This window comes from Furipterus horrens, unplaced genomic scaffold, assembly GCF_987537825.1.
Source record: "Furipterus horrens unplaced genomic scaffold, mFurHor1.1.pri manual_scaffold_1, whole genome shotgun sequence".
Classification (NCBI taxonomy): Eukaryota; Metazoa; Chordata; class Mammalia; order Chiroptera; family Furipteridae; genus Furipterus; species Furipterus horrens.
Window position 1 is genome coordinate 159,848,096 of NW_028327171.1, and position 18,378 is coordinate 159,866,473.

The window sequence follows — 18,378 nt, forward strand, 5'->3', positions numbered from 1 at the left end:
CCTTCTACCTGTCTGGATGAGTATTTCTTCTTTATATCTTTGTTGGACTTCCATGCAGCTCAGTTTTCTGGAACTTCTGTTTGTTTCAGTTTTGAGGTAGTTGTATTACTTCTTAGTTGTGGAGGGAGACACAATATGTCTGTCTATGTTTTCATTTTTGGCCAGAAGTCCCCACAGCTTCTAAATTTTCAAAGAAGTTAATCAATTGTGTGAGTAGCATCACCTTGGAAACTTGAAAGAAATTAAGTTTAAGACTAGTAATGTGATTTTCTGTTTTATGCAAGATTTAGCACTTTCAGTATGTATGTAATTTGAGGGTTTCTGAGTAGTGCCTGATGTGCCAAGTTTCTTCGTTACTCTCAATTAGGATATGGGTTACTTATATGCATACTAATGTGTGCATAGTGCAATAAATTGCTCCAAAACACAGAGATTTTAAACAATAAACATTTTTAATCTTGCAGTCTCTATGGGTACAGATTAACTAGGTGCTTGTGGCTCAAGCTCTCTGATGAATCTGTAGTCTGTTAGCCGTGCCTGTGGTCTCATTTAAAGGCATGACCAAGCAGCGATCTGCTTCCTACTTTACATGGCCAGCTAGAATTTTTCAAGCAATCCTGTGGAGAGGCTCATGCAGTAAGCACCTAAAGCTTTCAATGAATACATTCTTCCACTGCAAGAATGTTATTCTTCACTTTATTAAATGAGACCTTTTATTTTATTTCCATAAAGCCACCCTCCCCACAGGGGTATTCACATGCCATTCGACTTTTCTTGGAGAGATGAAGCACTGTTTCATTACAGATAGTAAAGAAATCCCAAATGAATATTAGGCTTTATGTTCTTCAGGCCATTATATAACTGAAATCTGTCTCAAGACAATTCATACTGACTGGAACTCAGAAAACTGGCTGGTTGGTCTGTCTCCATTTTCCTTCTCATCTTCCCTCCTCACCTGCTTCCTTCTGAGCATCAAAGCTGTCTCACCATGCACAACAACCAAACTATCTCTAGTGGCTGTTCCCAGGGAAACCGTTGCATAATCAAATCCATTAACATGCTCTGCAGGACCAGAAGATCTTCCATTTAATAGGACTCTACCACCTAGGAAACATTGTTGTTAAATAACAATATTTTGTTATTCTCAAATTTACTTAAGGTTTTTCAGTTTTTATTAATTTTTACCTTCAAGATTTCTATGGTTCTAGAGTAGAGAAAGTTGGACATGGGTTGATTCAGTTTTTAACTATTAAAAATTTCAGTTAAGCCAATACTCTGCTTATTAATAGTGGTGTGAGCTTGAGGAGATAAGATTTTTTAAGTTTTTATTTTTGCAAAATATTTGTCAGTTTTATGTCTCCAAACACTTGAAATGTAAACAATTGCACTCATTCCAGAAGCATGATTTAGAAAACAGCTAGAATGAACAAAGCTGGAAGAGAATGTCCTGATATTTTGTCATATTCCCTGACCTCATTTCATTGTATTTCTAGAGGCAATCTCAGCCCTCATTGTGCTATTTACTCTAACTTTAGTTCTTTGTGACTAAAGTTGTGATTTTTATCAAGTCCTCCTTTTAATACTTTCGTTGTTTCATCAAGTTTAAAATGTTATTTTCTCTTTTAATACTGTGACTGTGAATTGAAAATTACAGTAAGAGAGCTTAACTTTCTGTTCAAGAATTATACCATTGTACCCTAAACTTAAAAATGCTTTGAAGATAATATTTCTTTGTTGGGTGGATTTTAAAATGTGGTATTCATAGAAATAAAAAGACAAATATTTTAAAACAACTATGCACACAGGAGGACAGAAGGGATAAACAAAGCAAATATATTATTTACTAATAGACAAATTAGTATTAACAGGTGACATGGGAGTAAAATAACTTATGAAAATTAACATCTTATCATCATCCAGAAGGATGCTATAAATTTTCAATTTTTTATAGCAATATTCATAGCAAAACAAAATATAGATTTCTAAGGTATTTTAAGTAACATCAATCATTACACTGCTTTTCTGAGTATTTTGCTGAGCAAAAGATCAAGGTAAACTTTTATGTTCAGTTCTGTTTTTGATTTTTTGTCATTTATACTGCTTTTTAAATTTATAAAGTTAAATAGGTTTTCCAAATCTAACATCTAAAAACAACAAGAATGACCTGACTTCAAGTTACCTTGTTGACACTATACTTAAATCTAATGTTAATATATTTTTAAATTAAAAAAAAAAAAGGCCAGTTGAATGTATTAAATCACCTGAGAGGAAAAAAATTAGAATATGTGTTCATACCAACCTTTTGAAATTCAGGGTGAAAGTGATGGCATTAGCTTCTTTGCCAGGCACTGTCTTCTTCACAAAATGTTAGCAACCGTCCATTCTTAAAATAACTTTTTCCTTTGACAATCACTGAAATGTAAATTTAGACAACAGTCACTTAGACACCATCAAGGAAATGTTGAGAAATTCTAGGTTTAATAAGAAAAAATGACTATTATTGTCACTTTTCATTCCATTTCAATCCAAAATGTAAGGTGGAAATTTTGTTTTTCCCATTCAGTGAAGTTCTTTCTCTACCACTGACTGTTTTTCCTACTTGAAACACCTTGCTCAGTGCTCCTAAGCTTAGTTTTCTTGGATATTTTCTGGGAATGGTGTTGCGGAGGTTGGCTATCAATAGGGTAATGTTTATCAGAAAAATACTTATATCTTTTTGATTTCTGACTTACAACCACAGGAAAACTGAGAATAAATATGCTGACCTAAATTAAAAATCGAGTTTCAGAGTCCTAAAATAATATGCCCAGGAAGTAGTGTATTTGGAATTTTTATTCCTGTACAACTTTGGTATATGAGTGCCAATGTCATGAGCTGATTATGGGCATATGTATTAAGTTATTTTCCTTCTTCTTAACATACAACTAAAGGAAGTTTTTTATTAGCACAATTTTAATCAAATATGTACAGGGCAGAACCCACAGAAGCTTTGCGCAAGAACAATGGCCATTTGACAGTAAATTTCCTTATATAAGATTATCAAAATTAACTTTTATTATTGTCAGATAATATTATCCTTATATGCTTCAAGGTATATTCCAAAATATTTTTATATATTTATAATTTCTTAATAACTCTAAGTGGTAGTAAAATCAATAATTATTATTATCAGTAGTTTATTATGTGCCAGGCATTGTGCTAAGAACTTTATATCTTCACAATAATCCAATGAGGTAGTCACTATTACTGATTATATTTTATTGATGAAGAAAGAGACTAAGAAAGATTAAGTTATATATAAATCACAGAAATTCAACTTCTAATAACTTAAATGGGAAAAGAAGAGTTATTGGTAGACTCCAGAATAGATCACAAATTTGAAGCAAGGGGACCTTACTACTAGAAGAGAGGATCAGACAGTCCCAGAACCGTCTTTTTAAATATTTCCTGTTCTTACTAATTTCTGGGTTCTGGTGTAGTGGCTACTGGCATCTCTGGAGTCGCATTCTAGTTGTTCTGTAATCTGAGAGAATAGAGACTCTTCCCAGCCACCTCCAACATGACCAACCTAGAAAGGACATATAAGAATATAACTAATAATAGTTCATTTCTGGAGCTGTCTTGAAAACTGTACATCACACAAAATTCCCAAGAACAAGTTACTAGTATCCAATTTTTTAACAAATAAGAAAAACAGACTTAGGTCAAGAGATTTTGCCTAAGGTCCAATAGTTAGGAGATGATTGTGCTCAATTTCCCAATTGAGGTAACATGACAGAAGATCCTATCCCTCTACCAGCTACTCCATCCACAGTGTGCCTATTGGCCTGGTTTAGGTATCTTGCCTACTGGTGAACAAACTGCCATGGTTAAGAAGATGTTATCCTACTGGTTCAGCTTAGGTCTAGTTCCCATATCTAGAGTCAGGAGATTTAATTCTGTTACAAAAGAAGTAACAACCTGAAGGTTTCCTTGAGTTTATACTGGTATTAAGTAGATGAGCTGACAAGGAACTTAGCTCTGTCTAATTCTAGAGCCCAGACTCTCTGTATCTATACTACCTCATGTTAATAGCTTGTGTTGTTATCTCATTTGACAGGTGAGAAAATCAACCTGGTAAAGTCAAATCATCCCCAAATTTGCTTTGCAAGAAAGAGGGGGAAAGAAAACTTTATACTAAGTCTCTCCATTGTTTGATTCAGTGATTCATCCATCCTACTATTCAGCTCCCTCCCACTGTAGTCATTTCTAAAGACAACTGGTTCAAAGTGCCCATTATGTATAGAGGTAGAAAAGGAAGTACATTAATAAAGTAGCTAGGTATTTAGTTTCTATATTAGTTTTCTAAGGCTCCTGTAACAAAGCACCTCAAAGTGGGTGTCTTAAACAACAGAAATTCATGGTCTCATAGTTCCAGAGGCTGAAAGTCTAAGCTCCCATGTCAGCAAGCTTGGTTTCTTCTGAAGGCTGAGGAAGGATTTGTTCCATGTTTTTTTCCCTTCTAGCTTCTGGTGGCTTGCTGGCAGTATTTGCCATTTGACTCCCAGATTCATTGTTGATCCCTGCCATCGTGTTCACATGCTGTTTTCCATGAGTGCTTGTATGTGTCCAAATGTCCCCTTCTCATAAAGCACACTAGTCATATGGGGGCAGGGCTTCACCTTAGTCCAGTAGAACCTTAACCTACTTAACTACCACTTTAGTAATCCTATTTCTAAATAGGTCATATTTTGAGGTACTGTTAGGACTTCAACATTTGAATTTGAGGGGATATATATGAACTTCTCTAATAACAAAAAGGCTAAAGGAAACTGGCATAAGTTTTCTACTAAGAAAGACTTTCATTGACCCATTTTTTTAAGTTCAAGAGGAATGGAGGTAGAAAACTATCCTCAATGGGCAGTTTGGAAAAAAAAGTTAGAAAAATGGAATGGGATGGCTGGAAGAAGAGATGGACAGAAAGTGAGCCTGAGAGGATTGGAATCTGGGAAAGGGGATGGGAGATAGCAAAAGTATATTGCAATGGCCAGGGCAGCCTTTGCAATGTCTTTGAATCAGGTGAGTGGTTTTGACCTAAAATACCATTGAGATTACAGAAAGTGGATGGTATGGTCAAAGCAACAGGTATAAGAAGTCAACTTTGGCTTCATTATTGAAGATTATTCATTAGAGGGAATGGTGAAAAACATGAAAATAAGAAAAATCATGAGAAAAATAAAAAATTAGAATGCAGAGTCATTCTTGAATTCATCAAGAGTTAGATCATTGTGAATAATGCCTTTGCAACTACTTTTGTTCCACAAACCACTTCTGAATATTTAAAATACAATTAGTGATTTAGTTTTCTGATATATATTTCTTGGAAGCCAATTGGATATAATCAGCTCTGCCTAAAATCTTTTTTCTTTTTTTTTTTTTTTTTTTTAGAATTTATAAATAATGATGACCCGTACAATGTAAGCTGAAGCTTCATTACTAATGGGGTTCTTAAATGAGCTAATATATGTAACATGCTTAGAATAGTGCCTAGCACATAGCAATGAAGCATGTGTTTGCTAGTATTGTTAGATGACATTAATCTCTCATAGGGCAAATGAAATAGAACAAGGTACAAACAGACTGAAGTGGGTTTGCTCAGAGCTGCTGCCACATTAATAAATTTATTTTCAGATGCGCCAGTATATTCCTCTGATTGTCACTGAGATAATGTGATGAGGAAAAAAGGGCTTAATATTTATATAGGAAAAATAAGAAGATACAGAGCTTTTATGTCCTCCATTCATTCAACATACAATTGACAAATTAAATACCTAGCATTTTCAGCTTTTTAGATTTTTTTTTTCAGATTTAATGTGTTTTATTGATTAAAATATTACATTTGTGCCAATTTCCCTTCCCTCTGCTCCCCTCCACCCGGTGGCCCCCCTCCCTCCAGTTGTCCCCCCCTTTTAGATTATGTCCATTAGTTGTGCATACAGTTCCTCCCAACCTCTCTCCGTCTATTCCATTCCCTCCTACCTTGATCCCCAATTCCTATATCATCTCCCTCCCTTTCCCCATTCCCCCTCCCTGTTGACCTCCCCCCAATATGCTTCCCGTACCCACAGTTCCTTTTCCACTCTCGTTGCCTATTTAGTTTGCCTTTGTTTCATCTCCCTAGCTTCTGTTTTTTTTTAAACCAGTCCCTTTAACATCTCATATAACAGTGGTTTGGATCTAATGAACTCTTTCAGTTTTATTTTGTCCTGGAAACACTTTCTCTGTCCTTCTATTCTGAATGACAATTTCACTGGGTAGAGTATTCGTGGTTGTAGGTTTTGGATTTTCATTACTTTGAATATTTCTTGCCAGTCCCTTCTTGCCTGTAGGGTTTCCCTTGAGAAGTCAGCTGATAGTCTAATTGGGATCCCTTTGTACATAATTCTTTTCTTCTCTCTTGCTGCTTTTAAGATTCTCTCTTTATCTTTAATTTTTGACATTTTGATTATAATGTGTCTTGGAGTGGTTCTCCCTGGGTCCAGTCTCTTGGGAACTCTCCTTGCTTCTTGGACCTGCAAGTCTATTCCCTTCCCCAAGTCTGGGAAGTTCTCCTTTATTATATTTTCACTCATTTTTTCAAGTTCTAGTTCATCTTCCTCGCTCTCTGGCAAACCAATGATTCTTATGTTGGGCCTTTTATAGCTGTCCCAGAGGTTTCTGATCCTTTCATTGTTGCTTCCCATTTCCTCTCGCTGCATTGGTTGACTGCTTGTTCCTTCTCCATATTCCAGTTTGTTGAAATGAACTCTGGATTTTATTTCCTTTCCTTCTGTCTCGTATGCGGTTTTGTTCCTTTCGTTATGAAAGTTTTTCGCTTCTTTCATATCTTTTTCCTGCTCTTTTGTGAATTCTGTAAGCCATCTGTTAACAATGGCCCAGAACTGAGCCTCTGACAGGTTTCTTATCTGTTCATCTGTCAGGTTCTCTATCTGCTGCCTGGTGAGCTGTGTCACCGGGATTTCTATAGTTGTCTGCCTCATTTTGACAGATGCGTTTTGTTTTCTTGGGCCGGCTATAGGAGGCAGTGCCTGTGTACGCGTCACAAATTAGCGACTGGTGCCTGTCTGTCCGCGACCTATTTCGCAGCCCTGTGGTGCTTTCTTTGGGGGCGGGGGTCCAAGATGGATTCACACAGTTATTCAGCTAGGAGACCGGGATCCGTCCTCCCGCCCCCCTGGGCCTCACTGTTCAAGGCGATGCGGCGGCTGCTCTCCCCAGCGCTGGGGTCGCGCACCGCCAGGGGCTTGACGGATCCGGGATTCCCCGCCGCCATTGTCCAGGTGCGACCGCAAACAGCACTGCCCTCTTTAACTCTTACCTGCCCAAATGGCACCGCTGGTTTATAACTTCATATGTTGGACTTCCGTGTAGTTTTATTTTCTGGAATTTCTAGTTATCCTTTGTTTTGAAGTAGTTGTATTCCTCTCTAGTTGTAGAGGGAGACCTAGCGTGTCCGTCTAAGCCTCCCTCTTGGCCGGAAGTCCTAGAATTATTTACTAATGAAATACTAAGTCATAAGAAAAAATTTAGTAGCTAAAACATTTTTGAAATAATTTTTTAAAAAATCTAAAGATAAAATATTGATTGTATTAATATTAATTTTGAATTAATGTCACATCTTGATAAATAATTTCATAACTAAGATTAAATGAAAATATTGTTGTTAAGTGATATATATCATGTATATGAAGATCTAAGTTCTTAGAACAGTAACTAAAATCCATAAGGGTGTTACAAATAAGGTATAAGCCATGTTTCCTTTTGTTGCTATTAATCACTTTTAACATCTTAGTGTAATGATTTTACTGGGAGTTTTGACCATGTCTCTAGTGCCCATTTGTATAAGTTCAGGAAAATTCTCTTTTTGTGTTCATTGTCTATATTAGGTACTCAATGAATGTTCTGCACATTGTTATTGTTGTTTTATGTACTTATAGTCAAGTTATCTACAATTTATCATTCAATGTATATTTTTAAAACCATCTTTAGAAAGTTGCTTACCATGAAATCCAACATTTATAATCATAAATTCATACCCAAGGTAACTATTACTAAATCTACTTTCCTTGCCACTTTACACTTGGTTTGATGTGGTGACATTTTTAAGTGTCTAAAACTAATATTGAGATTCTGCAGTAGTTTTTCACCTGGCTGTACATTAGAATCACTTGAGATGCTTACTTTTTTTTTACAATGCCAAGGGTCCATCTGAAATCAAATTAAATCAGAATATCTGGAAAACAGCCTTATGCACTGGCATGTTTAGAATTTTCTTGGATGATTCAAGCATGTAGTGAGGTTGAAAATTGAATAAATAATATTCTGCTTTTAAAAGAAAATTGAGAAACAAGTATAATATGAAAGACTTCATGAGCATTCAAATATAAGGTGACTTTCCTAGTGTGAGGGATACATTTTAACAAAGAATCTTACTTTCCAGTGAGGCATGTATGTCAACAAAGCAGTGTTCCTTGCTACATTGGGAATATAGGAAGTGATAAAATTAATAAACTTATAATAAAGTCAAGGAAAAAAATCTCAGCTGACACAAAGTATGAATTCTTAGGCTAACTGTCTCTTCTACTTTCTTAGTATTAGATCTCTCTCTCCATTTTTCTCTCTTTTACTTGACTCTAACTTTTGCTATTGCAGCAACAAACACTGAATCTGATACTGTCCTTTTTATTAGCACTAACAAGTATTAGCATGGACATTGTGAACTGATGATGGGATGTGTTACTTCCCTGTCAGTGGAAGAATTTCAATTGGGAAAACATTAAAATACGTACATTACTGAATCACTTTTGTACATTTGTTGAGAATTTGCTGAACTTTATGTATTTGAATACATATGTCTTAAAAGTTAGCTAGAAAATACTGTTTTTATTTCTGTAGGTAAATTGTTATTTTTAATACAAATTATCAATAGATAAGTCCAGAGTTGAACTCAGTAAACTTTTCTTTCATTATAACTGACAACTTAAAAAAATTCTGGCTTGAAATATATGTCACAAAGATTTTGGTTCAGGGTTTTAAAAAATTAGCACATAAGTAAAAGTCAGTTAAAATTGCTTTGAAAATCCTTTTAATTACCCATAAAATAGAGTGTATATGGGTTTGTGTGTAAATGAAATAGTTCTGTTGGAGACAATTTCTGTGTAATGTATGTATACTTAAGAATTATTCAAATGCTTTCAAGACTTACGGGAATAGTAGAGACTATATAAGCTCAAGTGAAATAGCAGGTGGAACCGCCTACATATTTAAAAATTATTTTCCTCTCTCCCTTCCTTAGCACCTACTGCTGAATGAATGTGAACTACATGACTTTGTAAGAAAACTTCATAGCATTGCAATGTTTTTGTGTTATGTGAACACAGAAGCAAAATGAATAAAATCTAACCACCATAGTATTCTTATTGAAAAAAATATGTATACAGCCTGATATTATTTTCCTTCTTTTCATAAGTGAGCTCATATGGTAGCACCAAAACCTGTCAGAAAGTATATATTTAAAATATTAAATGTCCAAGAAGGCTAGTACTTGCTTGGCTCAAATTCTGGATATTTTTAGTTAATTTTTTTTTCTAAATCTTGAAAATAACACTTTACTCTACTGCCGAGGTCCATCTGCTTCTGAGTTCATTAATAGAAATTGTTTCTAATAAGATAAAGCTACAGGACCATGAAGTGGAAATGCAAACAGCCCTTTAATTCTAACTTAGAACTGCATAGTGCTTTCTGACTACATAAGAAGGACTCTAATAAATATTTGTTTTATCAGTCAAGGAGTGAGTACATTTAATCTCCCTTAGGTTTGGAGCAACTTCACTCAAAGAAATTTGGCCTTCTCATTCATTCCTAAAGAAATGAAATGACCCCAAAATTCTTTCTGTGACTCTTTCAGAATGTTTGAAATTCAATAATAGGCATATCATTGACTTAAAAATACAAATAGATTTAAAATGCTACAGTTTTGTCAAAGCTGACCGTTTATTGTAAATTAATAGATAAGATCAGATATGAGGGCAGAGGGAGCCATAAATTTCCATTTCCCTTTGTAATTTGGTGAATTGGATAGAAAATCTAGGGTAAAGCATTTATAAAGAACTAGAGTCTCTCTTTAGTACTTTTTAAGGCTTTTTCTTTCATGTTCTGAAAACTTGGTATTGCTGAGACATCATCTGATATTTCCTCCACTGCCAACAAACTCGGAATATCTAGAGAAGAGGTAATGTTGGTTCTTTCCTTGTCAACCCCGAGAGTAATATTCTTTTCCCTGAATTTAGCCAACCTTGCTGGGACATATGTCAAACTCCGTTGTTCAATCAATTTTGCATTTCTATAATGAATCTTTACTTTTTCTACCCAACCTTCATTCTACTGTATTCAATTTGCTTCCAAAGAAAATCCTTGGTGAGACTGGGTGGAAAAAGGGGTGTGCTATGGAAAAAGTCTGAGCTTTGGAATAAAATTATCCTAGTTTTGAACTTATAAACAGTGTTTAGTTAGGAGACTTTGTGTCTCTTAATTCTTGTGATAGCAGAATAAAACTAATAATCTCATTGCTTCTCCTGGAGAAGGTACAGCATAGCAATGAGAGTAAAATCCTAGCTTCTGTCTTTTTTATTTAATCTCTAAGCTCCTTTCTTTCTAGCATCTTCCCTCACTTGGCCTCAAAATGTAACTTAAATCTGTTCCCATTAAGTCATAACCCAATATGCTTTTCAACACTTTAGTTCCTAGAATTTATTTTTTTCTCTTAGATGTTTTGCTCTAAGATTGAACTCCTAAAATACTCTTCTTATATGAGGGGAATTATGCTTTAATATGTGAAAGTTCACAAATATACGCAAATGAATTTACTAGTTTCAACTCTGTAGAGAAGGTCTCAGCAAACTTCGTAAGAAGCACTGTATAAAACTGGTTGACTATGGCTTACTTGATTTATGACGGTGGCCTTAGTTATTTAAGTATTATCTTCAGTTTCTTCATCTGTACAATGGTCATTAACATCTAATGTTGTTATAAGACTAAAAAATTAACAATATCTGATGGGTTGCCTTTTATTGTTTTTACTTGGTGCAGCTTAAGATGAGGTAAATTAATTTGAATCAGAAGCAGGATTTGATTGACAAGTTATAATTTTCTCTATCATAAATATATACAGTTCTATCAAAAGTTTGTCTTATCCATAGACTGTGTGTCTAGGTGGACTTCTGGTTGCTTACTTCTTCTAGTCTATGACACTTGAATTGGCAATACAGACATAAGTTAGTTATCTTTTTTTAATATTAGCAATAAACAATAAGAAAATAAAATTTTAAAACTAAATTTTTATTTTAAATAGTGCCAAAATTGCATGAAATATATTAGAATAAATCTAAAAAAAATATGCAAGATGATTCTAAGGAAAATCATAAATTAATAACAGACATTAAATAAGACCATGTAAATGGAAAGTATTTTATATTTATGTACTGGAAGACTAAATATTTTTCAATAAAAATATAGAAATTGACAAAGGATTTTAAAAGGTATATAAAAATGCAAATGATCTAAAACACCAATAATGTTTAAAAGAAGAACAAAATTGGATGACTAACATCACTTGATTTCAAGATATTATTAAGTTATAGTAAGTAATCAAGGTAGTGTTATATTTGCAAAAAAGTCAGCATACAGATCAATGGAATTTAGTAAGAACTCTAAAAATAAACCCACAAATAAATGGACAATGGTTTATCAAAGTTATCTTAGCAATTGCTTGAAAGAATAAAAGTCTTTTTTATTAATGATTCTGGAAGAACTGCATATTCATGAGGAATAAGAATCAACCCTTACCTCACACCATACACATAAATAATTTGATATGGATCATAGACCTAACCATACAACGTAAAACCATAAAGTTTTCTTGAAGAAAACATAAGAGGAGGACTTTATGACTTCAAATTAAGCAAAGATTTCTTATTTAAGACACAAAAATAGAAAATCAATAAATTAGATTTTATTAATGTTGAAAACTTATTTTTCTACAAAGAAAATAAAAAAGCAAGCCAAAACTAGGAAAAAATATTTGCAACAAAGAAGAGAAAGGATTGGTATCCAGATTATGCAAAATACTCTTGCAATTCAGTAAGAAGACAAATAACCCAATAAAGCCAATATAAAAGAATTTTGATCATAGATTTCATGAAAGACGATATATGAATGAAAATAAATATAGAGAAGATGCTTAACAGTATTATTCATCAAGTAATGCAAATTAAAGCCAAAACCAATTTAGGCTTTCGAGAATGTTAATGAATAAAAACTGACCATGCCAAATGTAGTAAGGATGTAGAGGAACTGAAGTTGTCATACACTGCTGGTGAAAATGTAAGATGGTAAAACCACAGTGGAAAACAGTTTGGCAGTTTTATTAAAATATTAGATATATATCTACCATATAATCCAGTTATTTCACCCCAAGGCATTTATGTAAAGGATTAAAAATATATGCCCATACAAAACTTTATACACAAATTTTCATAGCAGATTTATATATAATAGCCCAAACTGGAAACAGCCAATAGTAATAGGTGAATGGATAAACAAACATTGGTATAATAGCACAATGGAATATTATTCACTAATTAAGAGGCAAATTGCTGATGCCTGCAACACTCATCTAGAGTGATACAAAACAGATTAGTAGTTGCTAAGGACAGAGGTGTAGGAAAGGGATAGATTTAAGGAAACTTTGATGTTAAAGAAATATTCAGTTTAAGTTATTTTCCTTTTTTAAAAATTGTTCTATTACAGTTATCCCATTTTTCCCATTATTCTCCCATGCCCCACCCACCTCCCCCCTCTCACACAGTCAATCCCTACCCTGTTGAACATGTCCATGGATCATTCATATTAGTTCTTTGACTAGACCCTTCCTCGTCTTTCCCTGCCTCTCCCCTTCTTCCTCCTCCCCCCTCCTCTTCCCCTCTGGTCACTGTCAGTCTGTTCCTCGTTTCCATGCCTCTGGTTCTATTTTGTTCCTTTATTTGTTTTGTTCATTAGGTTCCTGTATTAGGTGAAATCATATGGTATTTGTCTTTCTCTGCCTGTCTTATTTCACTTAGCATAACATGTTGTCACAAAAGGTAGGATTTCTTTCTTTCTTTCTGCTATGTAGTATTCCATTGTGTAATTGCACCACAGTTTTTTGATCCATTCATCCACTGATGAGCACTTAGGCTGTTTCCAGCACTTGGCTATTGTAAATAACAATGCTATGGACATAGGTACATTCAGTATCTTGATTATGTGAGTCTAATTATCCAGTTGAACACACTTATTATATGCTGTTATATATATACAGTTCAATAAAGTGGCTAAAATTAAAACAAGGGAATTCTAAAAGGTTTAACCTTTATTTATGTATTTTAAATCTTTTTATGACTTACTTGAAACTAATATTTTAATAGTTCTGGTCTACAACGGGACTTCTGAGACAAAGTATAAGGTGGGACTTAATGTTTCTTATACTTGAAATCTGGTGTTTTTGTGTGTGTGGCTGAGAGTAGGGGGAGGTATCAGTGGAGAGGGAGAGCTTTAAGTATCCTGAAGTGGATAAACTGAGATTCAAGTTGTAAAATATTTTTATTTAATCCAAGGAAGTTCAAGAACCCTGACATAAATCCCTGCATCTGAAAGGGTGGGGTAATGCATGAGAGAGGGGAATGGTCTTTGAGAGTCTCTCTTAAGAAATTACAGTATTAAGAGGGAAGTTTTTGCTTTTCTTTAAACTCCTAAACCTTAGCTTTTTTAGAGAGCTAAATGTTTTCCATAAAGTCCTTTTGCAAATATTAAAATATGTGGACACAAAGAGTTTTATGGGAAGAGAACAAGCATGGAGAAGCAGTCTTATCAAATCTGAAAATGATAAAATCTGACCCCGCCATTACCCTGTCAGAGGAGTTCTTACTTATTACGTGGGCCAGTCTCCCCAACCCCAACCCCTGAGCCTGAGAAAATAGTTTCTTTCTGGGTGCAACTTTTCTTAAAGTGGTACCTCATCAACATCAACCTTCCGGTTTCTTTACATCCACCTTCTAGTCCTGACTTACTTCTCACCACAGCTCTTATTCCAGGCTGTGTGCTCTGGTGATCCATACTGAGGGGCTTGGAACATCTTTCCTCATCCTCACTTCCTATGATCATTCTACTGTTCAGCTCAAGTCCACTTCTTCTTGAAGCTTCAGGCTACCCACATCCTTAACCCCCTTCTCTCGTAGTACATACATTCTGCAGCTGCTATTGCCTGTGCCAGTCTCTTCATATTTATTTTATATTGCTTTGAATAATCAATTATTTTAGTTTCCCTGACTAGATTACAACCTCCTTAAAACAGGAAGCACATCATATAATTATCTGGATCCTTCTCAGCATTTGGCCTAATATCTAACATAGAGTATGTACTCAAATATTTTTTGATTAATGTATTATAGAACCTAATAGAGGAATAGTAAAAATGCCATATATGAATGAATTTTCTGAAATAGTAATAACAGTTATGTATATTTATAGAGCACAGCAGTTGAGCACATGAACTTCAAGTCACACAAGCAAGGGTGTAGCTCAAATTTCAGCTCTGCCACTTACTGGGGCAAGTTACTTAAACTTGCCTCAACGTTTTCATCTTTAAAACAGAAACAATAATACTATCCTCACAAAATTATTTTCAGGGTCAAATAAAATATCTGTTAAGGTTTTTAACACTGAACCTGTCTAAATCCTCAATGACTGTAGGTTTGCATAATGTTTAAAATTTTAGCATGGTTTTATATTATCTTATTTAATAGAACTAATAGATCTCAATTATATATAGGAACTCAATAACTTCCAATTTATTAATGCATAAATTGAGACTGGCAGACTGTCATTTGTTTACTCTTACACAATTTCCTCTTTTTAATATATGGCTTTTATTACATCTTTAAAATAGCGTAAATAAGTTTGAAGAATAGTTCAGCATCTTACTGTTCCTGTAGTTGGGCAACTTAGATCTTACTCATCAGCTTGCTGAACTATTTCTTTTTCAGAAATATAGATACCATCCAAAAAATTTCCGATATCCTGTTTTTAACTGTGTGGCTTGTTGAATCAAAGCAGCTGAATTTGATACAAGTTCAATGTCGTTTCCTTCAAAAATCAACTCATCTTTCTGGGCTTGAGATACTGAACAAGAAACTTCTGACCTCATCCAAACCCTGCAGATATATTTTTCACCCAGGAAAACTTTTATTTCAGCAAGAGAACCATTCTCCTGAGTAACGACAATGATGGGAAAGGGAACGTACACAGTCCTCATCTTGTAACGGGTGCCAAGTGTAAAACCCTTGATCATGTTCTGTACATAAAGTGAATGGTAGCCAGTTTCTTTCTATTTCCCCACTATTTGTTTACCCAGAGCCTCCTTTTTTTTTTTTTTTTTTTTTTCCTTAGGAGACTGAGTTCTACATTGATATGATTGAAGTCCCTCCACAGGGTGAGACTGGGGCCCTTCACAGTAACTGTGCGTCCCTTTAGAATGATGTCGACATTTTGTGCAATGTTGACAGTCGACAGCCTGAGTGCTGAGAATGCTCTCCATCCTCACAGTAGATGTGACAAAGAGCTTGCTCTGAATTGTCTGTTAATGAAGGTGTATTGTGGTAGAAAGCAAGAAGTGATAATAATCCCAAATTTGTGATTATCATTTAATTTAAATTATTGAAGATGAAACAATAAATCCTTGCAATGGTGCTAACAGTGGTCTGGAACAGGCACATTCTAATTCATCAAACTGATTTCAGCCATAAAGGAGGAAAGCCAAATTCAAAAGAAAAAAAGTGGCCAGTCAGAAACAAGTGAAAGGAAAGAGAAGAGTGTAGTTAACTCCCCAACAATCATTTCATTTATTCCATCCTAGATTTTTAATATCATGTAATCATAATTGTCTGTGATTGATTCAGAAAGAACATGTGATCCGATGATATGATATAGAGAGCAGAGAGTTGGAATGGCTTCTGGGAAATTTTGTTTTGCCCCTAACCACCCTTAAGAAGAAACAGTCTCTTTTCCTCTGGTGTCTTCATGTCTAAATGTGTTTCCTGGACTTCATACAGTCATCTTATTACTCATAGGAGGAAGGCACTATCTCCAAAAATGAAAAAGCAAGAGATGGCAATGCCTTTGAACATACGAATTAACTTTCTTGGAATCCACTAGGTTTCTAGTGTGAAAATAATCATTTCTATACTGTTTCAATAAATTTTAATAGAAGTTCTTATTGGTTGAAGTTGAGAAAATCTTAATTATTACAATGTGTCTCAGAAAACATTGGGAGGTGAGAATATGTGGGGAAAGTGTTGTTTCTACATTGAAAATTGAAAAAAGTATCACAAAGATTGGACCTAATAACAGCTTTTAATCCAGTGCTCCATTTTTCCTTGTAGCATCTCCAAATGTGACAGGTATTTCAAACTTGCTTGTCAATGTGCTTAAAATGTACATGACATTTTCAAGGAGAGGAAATCAAGTAATTGCGTGAGCCAATAAGCTTTTTGGTGTTGTTGAACTGCTGGCCCCCTTCACAAGCTGAAAATAAAATGGCTGGGTGGAGGCAAGGTGGGGGTGGAATCTTAAAATGTTTTGAGAAAATGTCAAATGTAATCTGTCTCTTCTGATTTAATAAACCATGGGAATTCCTAGGTGGGTGCTTGATTAGGCAAAAATAAGACCAGAAACTTCATCAAAGCCAAATTTTCAGAGGAATATGGGTCCTGTCAGTTGAGAATAGTTTCCACAGTGGGATTTTCTCCTAAATGACAAAAATCTCCTTGTCCCAGTGCTCTCTGATCACCAAACTAAAGTACTAATTCTGGTCCTAGATATCTCATAGTAATGGTGCACCAACAATAATGGTGGTATGTTTTCTCAGCAACCCAAAATGCCTTGTACACGGTAAACCCTCAATAAATATTTAGCTATTTACAGAATGTTTCATACATATTTTTCATCTCAGTCCCAAATGCCTCCTATTTCTACAAGTTCTGCTATTCATGAGTTCTTTAGTATTTCTGGGATTCTCAGATGGAGATTAACATGCTTTTGAGATTCTTCAATCAATACAACAAATTCATTCAACAAATATTTATTATCATGTGCCAGGCAAGGATGAGGCACTAGGGATATAACAGTAAACAAAACAAAATTCCCTCTCTTCAAGGGGTTTGTAGAGTGTAGGAAACAGTCAATAAACAAGACATAATAGTTAAGTCAATTCTTGAATATGTTAAGGATAGTAAGTGTCATGGAAAAAAACATATTATATAGGGTAAAGAGAGAGAGAGTGTCAGAAGATGAAAGGCAGGTGGCAATTTTAGTAAAGATAGTCATGATAGGTCTTAGTGAGAGTGTGAACTGTGATAAAGACTTGATGGAAGGGAGGGAGTTATCCAAGAGAATATTCATGGCAAGGATATGGAAGGAATAGAAAAATAACTCCTGCCAAGTTTCTGAGGTAAGAACCTACCTTATTTGTTTGATGAATAGCCACAAGGCCAGTGTGGCTTTTGTGGAATGAGTAGAGGGAAGAAAACTGTAGGAAGTGCTGAGAAAGGCAGATTGATGACAGGGTTGGGTGGCTCTAATTATGTGGGACTTTGTATGCCAGTGTGCAGACATTGGCTTTTACTCTAAAGAAAATAGAATGTCAATACAGGGTGTTAAGTATAGAAACAACATGGACTGATTTATATTATAGGAAGATCACTGGTGCCATGTTGAAAATAGAGTGAACAAAAGGCCAGGGTAGAAGAAGAAAAATTAGGAGTTATTTCATTAGTCCAGGCAAGTAATAAGGGTAGGTATATTTGTTTCCTGGAGCTGCCATAACAAATTATCACAAACTGTGTATCTTTTTTTTTAAATATGTATTATTGATTATACTGTTACAGTTGTCCCAATTTCCCTTCCCTCTGCTCCCCTCCACCCAGTGGTCCCCCTCCCTCCAGTTGTTCCCCCCTTTTAGTCCATGTTCATTGGTTGTGCATATAGTTCTTCTCAACCTCTTCCTGTCTACTCCACTCCCTCCTACTATGCTTCTTAATTCCTGTACCATCTCCCTCCCTTTTCCCCTCCCTGCTGACCTCTCCCCAATATTCTCCCCATACCTATAGTTCTTTTTCCACTCTTGTTGCCTATTTAGTTTGCCTTTGTTTCAATTCCCTAGCTTCTGTTGTTGGTTGTTGTGATGCAGTTTTCATTTTAGTCTTCATAGTTTTGATCCTCCTTCTTCTAAACCAGTCCCTTTAACAT

The 18,378-nt window shown here is 34.9% G+C and overlaps 1 long non-coding RNA gene and 1 pseudogene across 1 annotated transcript in view; both read right to left on the reverse strand.

Annotated features, from left to right (window-relative positions):
* Positions 1–464: 464 nt before the first annotated feature.
* LOC150022136 (uncharacterized) overlaps positions 465–18,378 on the reverse strand; it is a 61,290-nt gene continuing 43,376 nt past the window's right edge. Inside the window, exons 4-5 of the long non-coding RNA XR_016509199.1 lie at positions 2,300–2,412; positions 465–1,104 (exon numbers count right to left, since the gene is read on the reverse strand). This is a non-coding gene — a long non-coding RNA (uncharacterized LOC150022136). The remainder of the gene's footprint in view (positions 1,105–2,299; positions 2,413–18,378) is intronic.
* LOC150022137 (large ribosomal subunit protein uL6 pseudogene) lies at positions 15,085–15,670 on the reverse strand (annotated as a pseudogene).